This window comes from Lepisma saccharinum, chromosome 12, assembly GCF_977018435.1.
Source record: "Lepisma saccharinum chromosome 12, izLepSacc3.1, whole genome shotgun sequence".
In the NCBI taxonomy this organism is placed as follows: domain Eukaryota; kingdom Metazoa; phylum Arthropoda; class Insecta; order Zygentoma; family Lepismatidae; genus Lepisma; species Lepisma saccharinum.
The window spans coordinates 5382282-5399567 of record NC_139240.1 but is presented as its reverse complement, the minus strand read 5'-3'; positions in this window follow the sequence as shown (position 1 = coordinate 5399567).

Sequence of the window (17286 nt, the reverse complement as noted above, 5' to 3'; positions counted from 1 at the left end):
ATGAAGCTAATAAGTAGAGAATCGTGGGATGGCCTATACTACCAAACTGATGTGAATGAAGCATACAAGAAATTGCTGTCTGCCATATCATACTCATTTAATTTAGCATTTCCCAAAATAACAAAAAAAATATACATTGAAACAAAATCAAATTAGATAACACCCGACATGAAAGAAAACTGGAAAGATTTCATTATAATGAATAAATGCAGACAACAGTTCAAAAGTGAAACATTCAATTCATATCTAAAGGAAAAAAGGAAGAAGATTGAAAACTCAGTCAAGAAAGCAAAAAAAGACTATAATAGCAATATGATTCTCGACTCAAATAACAAACAAAAAACCTTGTGGCATATTGCAAAAACCGAATTAGGTATAGTAGGGAAAGGAAAATACAATGACAACATATGACTAAAACACGAAGGCAAAAGCATGGTCAATCCCCAAGATGTAGCATCAACTTTCAATAAATACTTTGCTGGAATAGTAGAAAAAATAACAAAAAACATCCAAAAACAAAATTATGAAACTAGTGACATAACTAAAGTAGGTTCTAGTATATACTTACTCCCAGCAGACGATTTGATTTGAATTTAAAATTTTGGGAGCGTCAGCACTTAGGCTATTTTGCTCCCGTCACATTATACGGGGGCCAGCCCCTTACCATTACAAATAACAACTCTAACGTTGCATAACTAAAAAATTTAAAACGTTCTGACTGCTTTTAAAAGCTGAGGCTGTAAAGGGACACTCAGCACACATAAGGACAAAAGAACAGGACAATACAAACAAAATTATACTGGCCATGGGGCCAGTCGCCAGAGCCTCGTTAGTCTGCAGTCCAGGGTGCACTAACGTGGAAGTGAGGTTGACATTTGGGTGTACTACGTGGAAGGTCACCCCTTACACCCCCCAGCAGACGAGAAGGAAATATTTAGGTTAATAAGTCGCTTGAAAAACAATTATTCTGCCGGCATAGATGAGATACCTGACATTGTAATAAAAAAAATGTGCCGCACACATATGTGGCCCAATATGTCATGTAGTTAGTCTAAGTATCCTTACCGGTAAATATCCAGAACAGCTAAAGACTGCCATAATAAAACCTCTGCACAAGAAAGGGTCAAAAAATGAAATGAGTAATTACAGACCAATCTCTCTTCTTCCAGTCATCTCAAAAATACTAGAAAGGGTTATGTGCAATAGATTAATAACGTTTTTCAACAAATTTTCCATCATTTCAGAACAACATGGTTTTTGCAAAGGAAAATCTACACAATCTGCTATACACATTCACAGAAGCAATTAGAGAAATTTTGGATAAAAAAGAACACTGTGTAGGGCTCTTTCTTGATCTAACAAAAGCATTTGACACTGTCAACCACAAACTTTTGGTGAAAAAAATGGACCAGTATGTTATCAGGGGAGTAGCAAAAGAATGGTTTAAATCATATCTAACGGACAGAAATCAGATAGTAGAAATAACTCACATCGATGAGAATAACAACAAGGAAAATTATCGATCAAAGAAACGTATTACATATCGTGTACCCCAAGGTTCCATTTTAGGACCCTTGTTTTTTTTAATTTACATCAATGACCTTCCACAGAACTGTGAAGATTTAAACGCAACTCTCTTTGCTGATGATACAACTGTTCTTATAGCAGGAACAAACACAGAACGGTTAAAACACAACATAAAGAATACAGTCATGCACATCTCAGAGTGGATAGAAAAAAATGGTCTTGTGGCAAACATTAAAAAAAATGCAATTAGATTTCAAATCAACAGCTGTAGCAGTCAAACTCCAGTAATTAACTTTCAAGATAAGGGCATAGAATATGTATCTAACATAAAATTTCTTGACCTACAACTATCTGAAAAAATTAAAGTGCGATCTACATATTGAAGCTACAGCAAACAAGGTTAGTGGGTTTTGTTATGCAATAAGAACAGTAAGAAATGTAGTAAATCTAGAAGCAGCAAAAACACTATACTATGGCATCATTGACTCTGTATTATGGTACGGCATCATTTTCTGGGGGAACATGAACAAAAGCATTACATTATTCAGACTACAAAAAAGAGCTGTTATAATTCTGGCAAATGCTCCAACAGATGCACCATGCAAACCATTATTTCAAGAATTACAGATATTGCCAGTTCCATGCATATACCTATACGAAATCCTAACAGGGATGAAAATTTGTCAAAATACACATGCAGCAAATAAGGACTACCACACCTACAACAGGGAAAAGAATGACTTACATATGGAATTACACAATACCACATTCTACCAAAAAGGGGTAACATATAATGCTATATGCTTATTTAACATGCTACCAAATGCATTCAAAAACATAAAGTCATTGCCAGTATACACGTTACATCTAAAAAGATTCCTAAAAGTACATTGTTTTTACACAGTGCAAGAGTACATTGACACCGTAAGTGGCAGAAATAACAACAATAATTTAACAAAGTAGAACTGCTCTATCATGAGTTTTTTGATTTTTCCTTTGCTGTTCGATTCCATTTATCTAGATGTAAGTATAGGTGACTATGTAATGCTCAATATATGTTTGTGTGTGTGTGTGTGTATATATATATATATATATATATATATATATATATATATATATATATATTTATATATGTGTGTGTGTGTGTGTATAATGGCATAGCAGATGAAGCGAACAACAAATTTTTAGCCAATTTGTCTCAAGAAAATAACATTGAGCATGCATTTACTTTCTTTTATTTATACGATCTATTGTATTTTATATTATATTATGCCTATAATTTTATAGATGTATTCTCAATGTACATGTAGAATGTGACAATTCCAAACTTTTGTAAAGTTGAATGGATGCTAATCAAACAATCGTCTGAATTTTTCAGAGGTTGACATCTGTAATTTTATTTTTATTTTGTCTGAATATTTTTCCATATATATATATATATATAACTAGAGGCTTATTATTAAAAATCCATATCTCATACAATATTGTTGTATAGTACAGTTAATACTTTTTTCAAGAAAACCAAGACCATGAAAATTTTCAGTTGTCCGGTTCCAAAAATTCTCAGAACTTTCTGTAGTTAAATCCATATTTTAGACACTAACACAGTTGTGATTAGCCTCACTAGATCCTTTTATTGAATAAGAATGCGAGTTAATTGGAGAGCACGATGAGACGATAATAAGAAGAAACTGTCAATATAAATTAGGTGGCACCACCAAATGTTTTAAGACTGCATATTCCTATTCTAACAGCTATTCAATTCAATAGTCTTTATTCTTGACCAAGGTTCAGCACATGCTGATTTACCACATAACCTGCCAAATTGATTCATTGAGTTAAAATTTATGGGTGCGTCGGCACTTAAGGCCATTTCGCACCCTTCTGTGTATACGGGGAAATGTCCCCTTATCTAAAATTCTGACTAAGATTTAAAAAAGGGGTGTAGATAGCCCCTTGGGAAAAACTAAAAATGCAAGGTTGTAAAGAGACCTGCACGAGACAAACACGACACATTAAAAAGTCAGAACAAACTAAAAACCTCCTTACAGACGGTGGAAGAGTCCAGCTCTTCGCAAAAAACTAAAAACACGGGATAAAATACTGCTGTCATCACCCAAGAGGGATGACAAACAGCCGGAAAGGTTAAAAGTCTGCCGGAGGTAAGCAAGATCGACACATTCAACGAGAATGTGTCGGATGCTTAAAATAACATTACAAGCACGACACAACGGAGGGTCCAGCCTTGCAGTAGGTGACCATGCGTGAGACGGCTGTGTCCTATACGCATGCGGGTAAGAATAACTTCTTCTCGCCGAGAGGGACGAGACGAGGAACGCCAAGCACCTATGGTGGGCTTAATAGCGTGAAGCTTCTTCCCCGTTTCAACATCCCACTCGGCCTGCCAAGTGTCAAGTAGGGAACAACGGAACACATTCTGTAGGTCGCTAGCTGGCAAAAAGGTGGACGAGAACGTCGCCATCTGCATCAGCAGACTTGGCGGCAGCATCAGCTGCTTCGTTCCCCTGGATGCCCACGTGGCTAGGGACCCAACAGAAGTGTACATCTGTGCTGGCAGATAAGGACAGAAGCCGTCTGAATATGCGTTGCGCTACTGGATGCCGGGAATACGGCGAATCCAGAGACTGCAACACGCTGGTCGAATCGCAGCACACAAGGACCTTCTTCAGCCCATGCACGTCTGCAAAGTCCAGTGCCTTTAGAATGGCGTATAACTCTGCCGTAAAGATGGAACAGGCAGGATGTAGTGAGTAACTGGAACTTTGAGAGTCTAGGACGAAGGCGGAACCAACTGATTCGACTGTCTTGGACCCATCCGTGTAAAACGCATTAAAATTGGTGTTCTAAAAACCGTTGCTGGTATACAACCATTGGTGTTTCTGACTTTGGAAGGGCAGCCAGAGAGAAATCGATAGAAGGTGCAGGAAAGTCCCAGGTAGGGAGAGGCGGAATGAGTGGAGAGACGCCAGGAAGATCACTGTCAACACCAAGTTCTGACAGGATCTCGTCTGCACGAACACCAAATGGTGTAGTGACACTAGGGTGGAGCCTATACCTTGCCAGCCTACTCTCGTCTGAGATGGTGTGAAATGAAGGATGTGAAGGCATCGAGCGAAGATGGAGGAAGTAGTTCATTGCCAGCCGCTGTCTTCGCAGAGAAAGCGACGGCTCAGATGCGTCTACGTACAAACTGGCGACTGGACTGGTACGAAAGGCACCAGAGCACACACGTATACCAGCATGGTGGACGGTGTCTAGGATGCGAAGTCTAGATGGGCGGGCAGAAAAATATACAACACATCCATAATCAAGCTTCGACCTGATGAGTGCACGGTACAGGCGAAGCAGTACCGTCCTATCAGCACCCCAGGAAGTGTGAGATAAAACACGTAAAAGATTGAGAACTCGAAGACAAAAGAACTTTAACTGGCAAAGGAAAGGCAGCCATGTTAATTTCTTATCGAAAATGAGGCCCAGGAAGCGGACCTCATACACGAAGCACAGGGGAGATTTCCCCATGTACAGATCAGGATCGAAATGACATGTACGCTGACGACAAAAGTGTACACACACGGATTTCTCGGATGAGAAGGTGAAACCTGTTTGGGAGGACCACTCAACCAAACGGTTTATCGTCAGTTGAAGTCGACGAGAAGCTGACGAGAGATTCCGTGAGCGAGAAAAGATCGTGAGGTCGTCTACATAGAGGAGGCCATGTACTGGGGAAAGAATGTTTGCCGTAACACTGTTCACTGCTATGGCAAACACAGTCACATTTAATACGCTGCCCTGCGGGATACCGTTCTCTTGTTCGTGAAGATCCGAAAAGGAGTTCCCAACACGTACGCGGAAAAAGCGATCTGATAAAAAAATTTCAATAAAGTACGCCATATGGCCACGCACGCCCCAAGAATGGAGCTGCTTTAGGATGCCAAAGCGCCACGTTGTGTCATATGCTCTTTGGACGTCAAAGAAAACTGCAACTAAATGTTCCTTGTTGAGGAATGCATCCTGAATGTGTGTTTCCAGCTGAACCAGATGGTCCAGTGTGGAACGGTTGGAGCGAAAACCACATTGAAAATTACTTATCAATGAGTTTTCCTCCAAAAACCAGGTGAGACGCTTGTTGATCATGCGTTCCATCAACTTGCACACACAGCTAGTTAAGGCAATAGACCTGTAACTCGAGGCTGCGGTGCGTTGTTTACCTGGTTTCAGGATGGGAACAATAATAGCTTCTTTCCACGAAGTGGGGAAACAGTCCTCCAACCAAAGCCTGTTGAATACCGTCAGAAGGAAATTTCTTGCTCCAATGGGCAGATGACGAAGCATCTCATAGTGGATCTTGTCCACTCCAGGACCTGTATTCTTAGAATCTCGAAGCGCCTGATCGAACTCCCGTTCAGTGAATGGAGAGTTGTGTGGCTCGGTGTTATGACTTCGAAAAACGAGAGGGCGTCGTTCCTGACGGTCATTCTGATGAAGGAAACGTGGTTCATAATTTTCCGAGCTAGACGCATCAGAAAACTGCGTGGCCAAGATATTAGCTATGTCTCCGGAATCTGTGTACAACGTCCCATCGTGCTCCAGAGCGCTCAGAGTAGTAGATGCACCCCCCTGGATGCGACGTACTTTGGTCCAAACGGCTTTCGACGAAGCCTGCTTACTGGCTTACTGGCTCGAATGAGCCGACGGGCACGGGCACGTTTAATGCGGAACTGCTCGAGGTTTGCGGCAGTGTGGTTCCTATTAAATCGATCTAGGGCATGATTGCGGTCATTGATGGCTGCACCGATCTCCGCAGTCCACCATGGGACTGGGCGTCGCCTCGCAGGTCCACTGGGATGTGGAATGGAGGTGCGTGCAGCATCATGCACTCCTGACACAAAGACATCTAAAGCGTCGATTGGTGCTAAAGTCGACGCTAGATCGACTTCAAGGTCTACTGCACCCCCGAAGGCTTCCCAGTCGGCCCGACTGAGATTCCAGTGAGGGTGTTGTTCGCGTGATTGCTGAAGATGTTCGAAGGTAAGAATGAGAGGGAAGTGATCACTCCCACAGAGATCAGGATGAACGCTCCAAGATGTGGTAGGTGCAAGGCTGGGACTGCAGAAGGACAAGTCCAACGCAGAGTGTGTGCCTGAGGAAGGACTGAAATATGTGGGAGTCCCATCATTCAGCAACGTTAAACCTGATGCCTCACGGAATTGATCTATAATTTGACCCTGGGGCTCTGTACGAACGGAGCCCCACAAACGATGGTAGGAATTAAAATCGCCCAAAAGAACTACAGCAGACGGGAGATGCTCGAATATAGAAAGGAGGTCCTCAAGAGAGAATCGCTCCTCCCTTGTGATGTAGACACTGCAAACGGTTATTGGCTGTGGTAGATGTACCCGCACGGCGACAGCTTGGAGGGGGTGGTGACAAAGATTGGCGTTGAGTGGATGTTATCTCGAACACCGATTGCAACACCACCGTGTGCACGACGACCCTCAGGAAGCTTGTCGGTGCGGTAAAGCGTGTACCCGTTCAAAATCACGGATTCATTTGGACGAAAATGTGTCTCTTGGAGACATATGATGGCAGGGTCAAAGTGAGATATAAGAATTTGCAGTTCCTCCAGATGCGTTCGGAAACCGTTAAGGTTCCATTGGAGACAATAAGCCATAGCTGGAGGTATGGTTGTTACCTTTTAAGGCGTACTTTATTTCTAGGCCTTGTCACCTTGATAAATTCTTCATCCGCGGCTTCGTCCTGTATCATGTCCTCGGGTAAGGTCACAGAGGGCGAAGGGGATGAAGAAGGGCGAGTGGGGGCGGGTGCTTTGAGCGCCCGCCGGGCAGCTTTGAGCTGCGCCTTAAGTTTCAGGGTGGTGGCCGCCACCCTCACTGGAGAGCTACTGGACTTGAGAAAGTAATCCTTGCTATGCACCTGCTTGAACTTCTTCTCTGTGGAGCGAGGCGTGGTTGCTGGTTTCCTCGAAGCAGGGCGAGCCTCTACGGGAAGCGTTGTAGTTTGAGTGGACACGTCGCAGGTTTGTACACCCACACTGAGGCGGGTAAGAGCAACTGTAGCGAATGGCACAGGTAAAGTTGTGCGTATACTTTTCCGGAGACGTTGTTTTGCTTCGCCAGCAGAGATTTTCTCTATAACGACCAACTCTCTGATTTTCTTCTCTTGTTGGAAAGAGGGGCAGTCACGATGCCAGACTGGGTGCTCGCCTTTGCAATTAATGCATTTGGGACCAGAAGAACAAGGTTCGGTCCCATGATCAGGCAGACTACACTTACCACAAAGGGCGGTAGTGGCCTTGCAGGAAGGTTGAGTGTGCCCAAAGTGCTGGCATTTGAAACATCGCATCGGGTTAGGGATGTACGGCCGGACTTTGAGTCTCAAATATCCAGCCCGTACCCTATCTGGGAGAGTGGTCGTTTGGAAAGTTAGTATAATTGAAGCAGTTGGTAGAAGTTCTCCGCACTTACGAGTCTTTATTCGCTGTATTGCGGTCACATGTTGGTCTGAGAGTGCTTCAAGGATCTCTTCCTCCTCAGCGTTTAGCAGATCCCAGTGGCGAATCACACCTTTAGTACTGTTAAGTTGACGATGTGGTTCAACATTAACAGGGAAGTTGCCCAAAGATCTTAACTTTAACAGGTTGTTGGTCTGTCGATCTGTGCTGGTCTGGATAAGTAGACTCCCGTTTCTTAGCTTTTTTATTTCTGGAACATCGGAACCAGCGGCGTAGTCTAGCTGTTTCTTGATCAGGAACGGTGACAAGTTCTTTAATGTAGCAGCTCCATGTTTCTTGGTTGTTGCAGATTCATCGGTACTCTCGGTCTTCTGCACAATACTAATCACAAGATAACGTGGCACGTTACTTGTCTTTTCCGATAATTGAAGCGGGCTCGAAGGCCGCGCTCGTTTTGGGGGTTTCCCACCGTTTGAGTTGTTTTTTGTACCCATATACAAAAATGATTGTAAGTGGAGGGTCCATAAATTGTCGCCTCGACATGCCCTCTATGCCGAGGAAGACCTACCCCCAAAAATGGAGGCTACTCGAGGACCAAACCGAAATCCCCGAGGCCACGTTCGCGACTGCACCTACCCCTGCAGCCAACACTGTCCCATCGGCACGTGCAACTCACACCTTGGGATAGGTTTTTTTATCGAGGTTGTCTCCTCTAGCAGGACCCTTAGTTATAGGGAGGTCAAAGATATGGAGATGAATGACGTGATGGAATGGTGAAAACGTGAGATATGGATGTGAAGAATGAGTGAAATGATGAGATGGAAATGACCTCCCTAAATTAGTTTCTTAGAGGGAGGTCAAAGATATGGAGATGAATGACGTGATGGAATGGTGAAAAGCGTGAGATATGGATATGAAGAATGCGTGAAATGATGAGATAAAATTGGCCTTCCTACTAAGCCCCCTCGCCCCGTCAAGGCAGTCCTACATGGAGGGGGCATAACCTGCCAAAGAATGATGTTGCAGAGTACATTATTATACATGAAAATTATAAGATACTTCATAAAAAACATGAAAAAACTACTACTACTGCACATACAAGAGACAAAAAGAGACATTTATTTAGTTTATTTATTTGTTTTATTATGTAGACCCCTGTTGAAAGGGCATGGAAAGCGACAATTACAGAGATTGTTACATTTTTTTAAGTAAAATGTTACGTTTTAACCATTACACATACATATTTGATTGATTGATTGAGTTAAAATTTATGGGTGCGTCGGCACTTAAGGCCATTTCGCACCCTTCTGTATATACGGGGAAATGTCCCCTTATCTAAAATTCTGACTGAGATTTAAAAAAGGGGGTGTAGATAGCCCCTTGGGAAAGAACTAAAAGTGCAAGGTTGTAAAGAGACCTGCACGAGACAAACACGACACATTAAAAAGTCAGAACAAACTAAAAACCTCCTTACAGACGGTGGAAGAGTCCAGCTCTTCGCAAAAAACTAAAAACACGTGATAAAATACTGCTGTCATCACCCAAGAGGGATGACAAACAGCCGGAAAGGTTAAAAGTCTGCCGGAGGTAAGCAAGATCGACACATTCAACGAGAATGTGTCGAATGCTTAATAAAACATTACAAGCACGACACAACGGTGGGTCCAGCCCTTGAAGTAGGTGACCATGCGTGAGACGGCTGTGTCCTATACGCATGCGGGTAAGAATAACTTCTTCTCGCCGAGAGGGACGAGACGAGGAACGCCAAGCACCTATGGTGGGCCAAACAGCGTGAAGCTTGTTCCCCGTTTCCGTATCCCACTCGGCCTGCCAAGTGTCAAGAAGGCGACAACGGAACACGTTCTGCAGGTCGCTAGCTGGCAAAAGGTGGACGAGAACGTCGCCATCTGCATGAGCAAACTTGGCGGCAGCATCAGCTGCTTCGTTCCCCTGGATGCCCACGTGGCTAGGGACCCAACAGAAGTGTACATCCGCACTGGCAGATAAGGACACAAGCCATCTGAATATGCGTTGCGCTACCGGATGCCGGGAATACGGCGAATCCAGAGACTGCAACACGCTGGTCGAATCGCAGCACACAAGGACTTTCTTCAGCCCATTGACGTCTGCAAAGTCCAGTGCCTTTAGAATGGCGTACAACTCTGCCGTAAAGATGGAACAGGCAGGATGTAGCGAGAAACTGAAACTTTGAGAGTCTAGGACGAAAGCGCAACCAACTGATTCGACTGTCTTGGACCCATCCGTGTAAAACACATTAAAATTGGGGTGCTTCGCACGAAGCTCTAAAAACCGTTGCTGGTATACAACCATTGGTGTTTCTGCCTTTGGAAGGGCAGTCAGGGAAAAATCGATAGAAGGTGCAGGAAACTCCCAGGTAGGAAAAGGCGGAATGAGTGGAGAGACGCCAGGAAGATCACTGTCAACACCAAGTGCTGACAGGATCTCGTCTGCACGAACACCAAATGGTCTAGTGACACTAGGGTGGAGCCGATACCTTGCCAGCCTACCCTCGTCTGAGATGGTGTGGAATGAAGGATGTGAAGGCATCGAGCGAAGATGGAGGAAGTAGTTCACTACCAGCCGCTGTCTTCGCAGAGACAGCGACGGCTCAGATGCCTCTACATACAAACTGGCGACTGGACTGGTCCGAAAGGCACCAGTGCACACACGTATACCAGCATGGTGGACGGTGTCTAGGATGCGAAGTCTAGATGGGCGGGCAGAAGAATACACAACACATCCATAATCTAGCTTCGACCTGATGTGTGCACGGTATAGGCGAAGCAATACCGTCCTATCAGCACCCCAAGAAGTATGAGATAAAACGCGTAGAAGGTTGAGAACTCGAAGACAAGAGAACTTTAACTGGCGAAGGTGAGGGAGCCATGTTAATTTCTTATCGAAAATGAGGCCCAGGAAGCGGACCTCATTCACGAAGCACAGGGGAGATTTCCCCATGTACAGGTCAGGATCGAAATGACATGTACGCTGACGACAAAAGTGAACACACACGGATTTCTCGGATGAGAAGGTGAAACCTGTTTGGGAGGACCACTCAACCAAACGGTTTATCGTCAGTTGGAGTTGACGAGAAGCTGACGCGAAATTCCGTGAGCGACAAAAGATCGTGAGGTCGTCGACATAGAGGAGACCATGTACTGGGGAAAGAATGTTTGCCATAACACTGTTTACTGCTATGGCAAACAGAGTTACACTAAGTACGCTGCCCTGCGGGACACCGTTCTCTTGTTCGTGAAGATCCGAAAAGGAGTTCCCAACACGTACGCGGAAAAAGCGATCTGATAAAAAAAAATTTCAATAAAGTACGCCATAAGGCCACGCACGCCCCAAGAATGGAGCTGCTTTAGGATGCCAAAGAGCCACGTTGTGTCATATGCCTTTTGGAGGTCAAAGAAAACTGCAACTAAATGTTCCTTGTTGAGGAATGCATCCTGAATCTGTGTTTCCAGCTGAACCAGATGGTCCAGTGTGGAAAGGTTGGAGCGAAAACCACATTGAAAATTACTTATCAATGAGTTTTCCTCCAAAAACCAGGTGAGACGCTTGTTGATCATGCGTTCCATCAACTTGCACACACAGCTGGTTAAGGTAATAGGCCTGTAACTGGAGGCTGCGGTGCGTTGTTTACCTGGTTTCAGGATGGGAACAATAATAGCTTCTTTCCACGAAGTGGGGAAACAGTCCTCCAACCAAAGCCTGTTGAATACCGCCAGAAGGAAATTTCTTGCTGCAATGGGCAGATGACGAAGCATCTCATAGTGGATCTTGTCCATCCAGGAGCTGTATTCTTTGAATCTCGAAGCGCCTGATCGAACTCCCGTTTAGTGAATCGAGAGTTGTATGGCTCGTTGTTATGACTTCGAAAAACTAGAGGGCGTCGTTCTTGACCGTCCTTTTCACGGCGGAAACGTGGTTCATAATTTTCAGAGCTAGACTCATCAGAAAACTGCGTGGCCAAGATATTAGCTATGTCTCCAGAATCGGTGTGCAACGTCCCGTCGTGCTCCAGAGCGCTCAGAGGAGTAGATGCACCCCCCTGGATGCGACGTACTTTGGTCCAAACGGCTTTCGACGAAGCCTGCTTCGTCAGGGAAGACACGTATTGGACCCAGCACGCCTTCTTACTGGCTCGAATGAGCCGACGGGCACGGGCACGCTTAATGCGGAACTGCTCTAGGTTTGCGGCAGTGTGGTTTCTATTAAATCGATCGAGAGCATGATTGCGGTCCTTGATGGCTGCACTGATCTCCGCAGTCCACCATGGGACTGGTCGTCGCCTCGCAGGTCCACAGGGATGTGGAATGGAGGCGCGTGCAGCATCATGCACTCGTGACACAAAGACATCTAAGGCGTCGATTGGTGGTAGAGTCGACGCAAGATCGATTTCAAGGTCCACTGCACGCTCGAAGGCATCCCAGTCGGCCCGACTGAGATGCCAGTGAGGGTGTTGTTCACGTGAGTGCTGAAGATGTTCGAAGGTAAGAATGAGAGGGAAGTGATCACTCCCACAGAGATCAGGGTGAACGCTCCAAGATGTGGTAGGAGCAAGGCTGGGACTGCAGAAGGACAAGTCCAACGCAGAGTGTGTGCCTGAGGAAGGACTGAAATATGTGGGAGTCCCATCATTCAGCAACGTTAAAGCTGATGCCTCACGGAATTGATCTACAATTTGACCCCGGGGCTCTGTACGAACGGAGCCCTACAAACGATTGTAGGAATTAAAATCGCCCAAAAGAACTACAGGAGACGGAAGTTGGTCGAAAATAGAAAGGAGGTCGTCAAGAGAGAATCGCTCCTCCCTTGTGATGTAGACACAGCACACAGATATTGGCTGTGGTAGATGGACCCGCACAGCGACCGCTTGGAGGGGGGTGGTGAGAAAGATTGGCGTTGAGTGGATGTTATCTCGAACACCGATTGCAACACCACCGTGTGCACGACGACCCTCAGGAAGCTTGTCGGTGCGGTAAAGTGTGTATCCGTTGAGAATTACTGATTCATTTGGACGAAAATGTGTCTCTTCGAGACATATGATGGCAGGGTCAAATTCAGATATTAAGATTTGCAGTTCTTCGAGATGCATACGGAAACCGTTAAGGTTCCATTGGAGACAATAAGCCATAGCGGGAGGTACTATAGTTACCTTTTGAGGCGTACTCTGTTTCTAGGCCCTGTAACCTTGATAAATTCTTCATCCGCGGCTTCGTCTTGTATCATGTCCTCAGATAAGGACACAGGGCGAAGGGGATGAAGAAGGGGGAGTGGGGGCGGGTGCTTTGAGCGCCCGCCGGGCAGCTTTGAGCTGCGCCTTAAGTTTCAGGGTGGTGGCTGCCACCCTGACTGGAGAGCTACTGGTCTTGAGGAAGTATTCTTTACTATGTACCTGCTTGAACTTTTTCTCCGTGGAACGAGGAGTGGTTGCTGATTTCCTCGAAGCAGGACGAGCTACTACAGGAAGCGTTGTTGTTTGAGTGGACACGTCGCTGGTTTGTACACCTACACTGCGACGGCTAAGAGCAGCTGCAGCAACTGTAGCGAATGGCACAGGTAAACTAGTGCGTATGCTGTCACGGAGACGTTGTTTTGCTTCACCAGCAGAGATTTTCTCTGTGACGACCAACTCTCTGATTTTCATCTCTTGTTGGAAAGAGGGGCAGTCACGATGCCAGACTGGGTGCTCGCCTTGGCAGTTAATGCATTTGGGACCTGAAGAACAAGGTTCGGTCCCATGATCAGGCTTACTACACTTACCACAAAGGGCGGTAGTGGCCTTGCAGGAAGGCTGAGTGTGCCCAAAGTGCTGGCATTTGAAACACCGCATCGGGTTAGGGATGTACGGACGGACTTTGAGTCTCAAATATCCTGCCCGTACAATATCTGGAAGAGTGGTCGTTTGAAACGTCACTATGAGTGAAGCAGTTGGTACTAGTTCTCCGGACTTACGCGTCTTTATTCGCTGCACTGCGGTGACATGTTGGTCTGAGAGTGCTTCAAGAATCTCTTCCTCCTCAGCATTTAGCAGATCCCAGTGGCGAATCACACCTCTACTACTGTTAAGTTGACGGTGAGGTTCAATATTAACAGGGAAGTCGCCCAAAGATCTTAGCTTTAAAAGGTTGTTTGTCTGGCGATCTGTGCTGGTCTGGATCAGTAGACTCCCGTTTCGCAGCTTTTTTATTTCTGGTACATCTGAACCAGCGGCGTAGTCTAGCTGCTTCGTGATCAGAAATGGTGACAAGTCCTTTAATGTAGCTGCTGGATGTTTCTTGGTTCTTGCAGATTCATCGTTACTATCGGTCTTCTGCACTATACTAATTACAAGATAACGTGGCACGTTACTTGTCTTTTCCATTACCTGAAGCGGGCTCGAAGGCCGCGCTCGTTTTGGGGGTTTCCCCCCGTTTGAGTTGTTTTTTGTACCCATATACAAAGAATATTTTAAGTGGAGGGTCCATAAAATGTCGCCTCGACATGCCCTCTATGCCGAGGAAGGCCTACCCCCAAAAATGGAGGCTACTCGAGGACCAAACCGAAATCCCCGGGGCCACGTTCGCGACTGTACCTACCCCTGCAGCGAACACTGTCCCATCGGCACGTGCAACTCACACCTTGGGATAGGGGTTTTTTATCGAGGTTGTCTCCTCTAGCAGGACCCTTAGTTATAGGGAGGTCAAAGATATGGAGATGAATGACGTGATGAAATGGTGAAAACGTGATATGGATGTGAAGAATGAGTGAAATGATGAGATGAAAATGACCTCCCTACCTTAGTTTCTTAGAGGGAGGTCAAAGATATGGAGATGAATGACGTGATGGAATGGTGAAAAACGTGAGAGATGGATATGAAGAATGGGTGAAATGATGAGATGAAATTGACCTCCCTACTAAGCCCCCTCGCCCCGTCAAGGCAGTCCTACATGGAGGGGGACACATACATATTCACAAACATAGATGAAGACTTCAGCTAAGAACATTTTTAGGACTACAGATTTGTAGTGTTACAATATTTTGTGAATTCTGCAATAGTTAATGAAAAAATATAATGATATGACAAAAATATTAGTAATAATATGTATAGAAGAAGCCATAACGGGATGCATTTTGACTACAGGTTTACAGTTGAATTGTACGAAATTTACAGAATGAAATATGTGTGTTTACATAATGAACATACACATTGAATATGTACTGGAGTTACTAGTGGAACCAATATATTTCTAAATCTCTATCATTCAATTTTTTATTAAATATTGGATTCCGCATATTCATATATTTCTTGAATATTAAAATGAGCAAAAATTTAGCTATGGAATATATACAGTGTGTGTGTGTGTGCGTGCAAACAAATGACAAAAATAACATTATTACTTAGTTTCAGTCCAGTTTAAGGTAATATATTTTACAATAATTCACAGGAAATGTAGTTTTAATTGTGCAGTCTTACTTTGCTTCTGATCATCAATCAGTGAATCATATACTGTCTAGATCACTTTGAAACACTGGAAACATGTATTAATGGACTATTTACTTTACCTGTACCCATTCCAACATAACTTTTCTTTCTTGGACTCTGCATGCTGAGTGGTCAATTTACAAACTTGCTTCACAGAAATAGTATCCCCATTTTAGGTGGGATTTAGCTCTTTTCTGCCAATCCAATGTAACAACAATGGCCTGTGTCCGGCAGGCCTCACCGGTAGCTGGGCCCCTAAACAGGCATAAACAGAACCCAGAGCACACTTGCCCCAAAGTCTTTCCCTGCTATTCCCTTGCATTGGCGCCTGCCTTCTCCTCTTGCTTCCTCTTGAGGGTAGCGGTACGGCCTCCCTCTTCTCTTCTGTTGGCTGCAGAAAAAAATGTCCTCTGCAATATCTACTAATAATAATAATAATATCGTCTTTATTGAGAGGGCGTGTTTCGGCCTCGCGGGCCGTTCTTACAACGGCGGCAACGCTATTGGTTAACGTATTTAACAATGTTGTCATTTTATTGAAGCAACATTTCAATTGTTTATATTTTGCTGTTACCTGCGGTAACACCGGTTACATGCATGCCATGCTGCAGTACTGTGTATTTTTTAATACATCTTTTGCATGTAATTACTAGAGACAGCAATATATTTGTATGAACTACTTTAAAATATAACTTGAGTGGAATTATGGCACTAAGTCCATATATTTTATTTTGCAGGAATCATGCAGTACTACCAATAGACCACCTGTTGTTGGCTCTGCGGTTTTATGCAACAGGCTCCATGTTTGTTACTGTTTGAGACTTCAGTGGAGTGCATAATTCTACCGCAAGCAAAATTGTGCATAGAGTGTCTGCTGCCATTGCTGCGCTGTGTCCCAGATACATCCGACTTCCCCAGACTGATGTTGAAGTGCAAGAGACATACCAAAAATACTATAATGTCGCAAGATTCCCACGTGTTATCGGGGCACTTGATTGCACGCATGTGCGAATTCAATCTCCAGGTGGCGGTGAGGCTGAAAATTTTAGAAATCCCTAAATGTGCAAACTTTAAGTGACCCCCGAATGGAGATATTTGATATTGTTGCTCGTTGGCCAGGGCGACACACGATGCCACAATATTTAGTAACTTAGCATTGTGTGGTCAATGTGAAGCTGGGGGAATAGGAAATTATTATTGTGGCCGATAGTGGTTATGGGATACGTCCATATTTGATGACACCCTTACAACAAACAAGAACGAGGGCTTAAGAGCCCTACAACAACGAGACCTTGATAAGGATGAGAAATGTGGTAGAGCGTCAATACGGCATCTTGAAAAGAAGGTTTCCAGTATTAGCTGCTGGTCTACGGGTGAAGCTGAAAAATATTCAGCCCATTATTGTGGTAATGGTAGTATTGCATAACATTGCACTGCAAATGGGAGAGGAACTTCCTCCAGAAGACCCGGAAGTTGCAGAGTTGATTATGAACTGGGGTTCATAAATCAAGGTGTTGGTTTGCCTCAACGAAGGGGAGAAATGGTCAGGCAAGCCATTATTAATGATTATTTCAAAAGACTTGCTTGAATGTTTTCTTAAGTAAATATGTACATACAGATGTATTTTTTATTATTATTAACTTGCCTTCTACTGTGTTATGTATTTCAAAATAAAAAATTTAAATGAATAATCTTTTTACTTTGGCCACACTGTACAGAGTTCTTTCAGTTCCTCTCTTCACCGTGATTCATTGTTAAGCTATCATGTAAT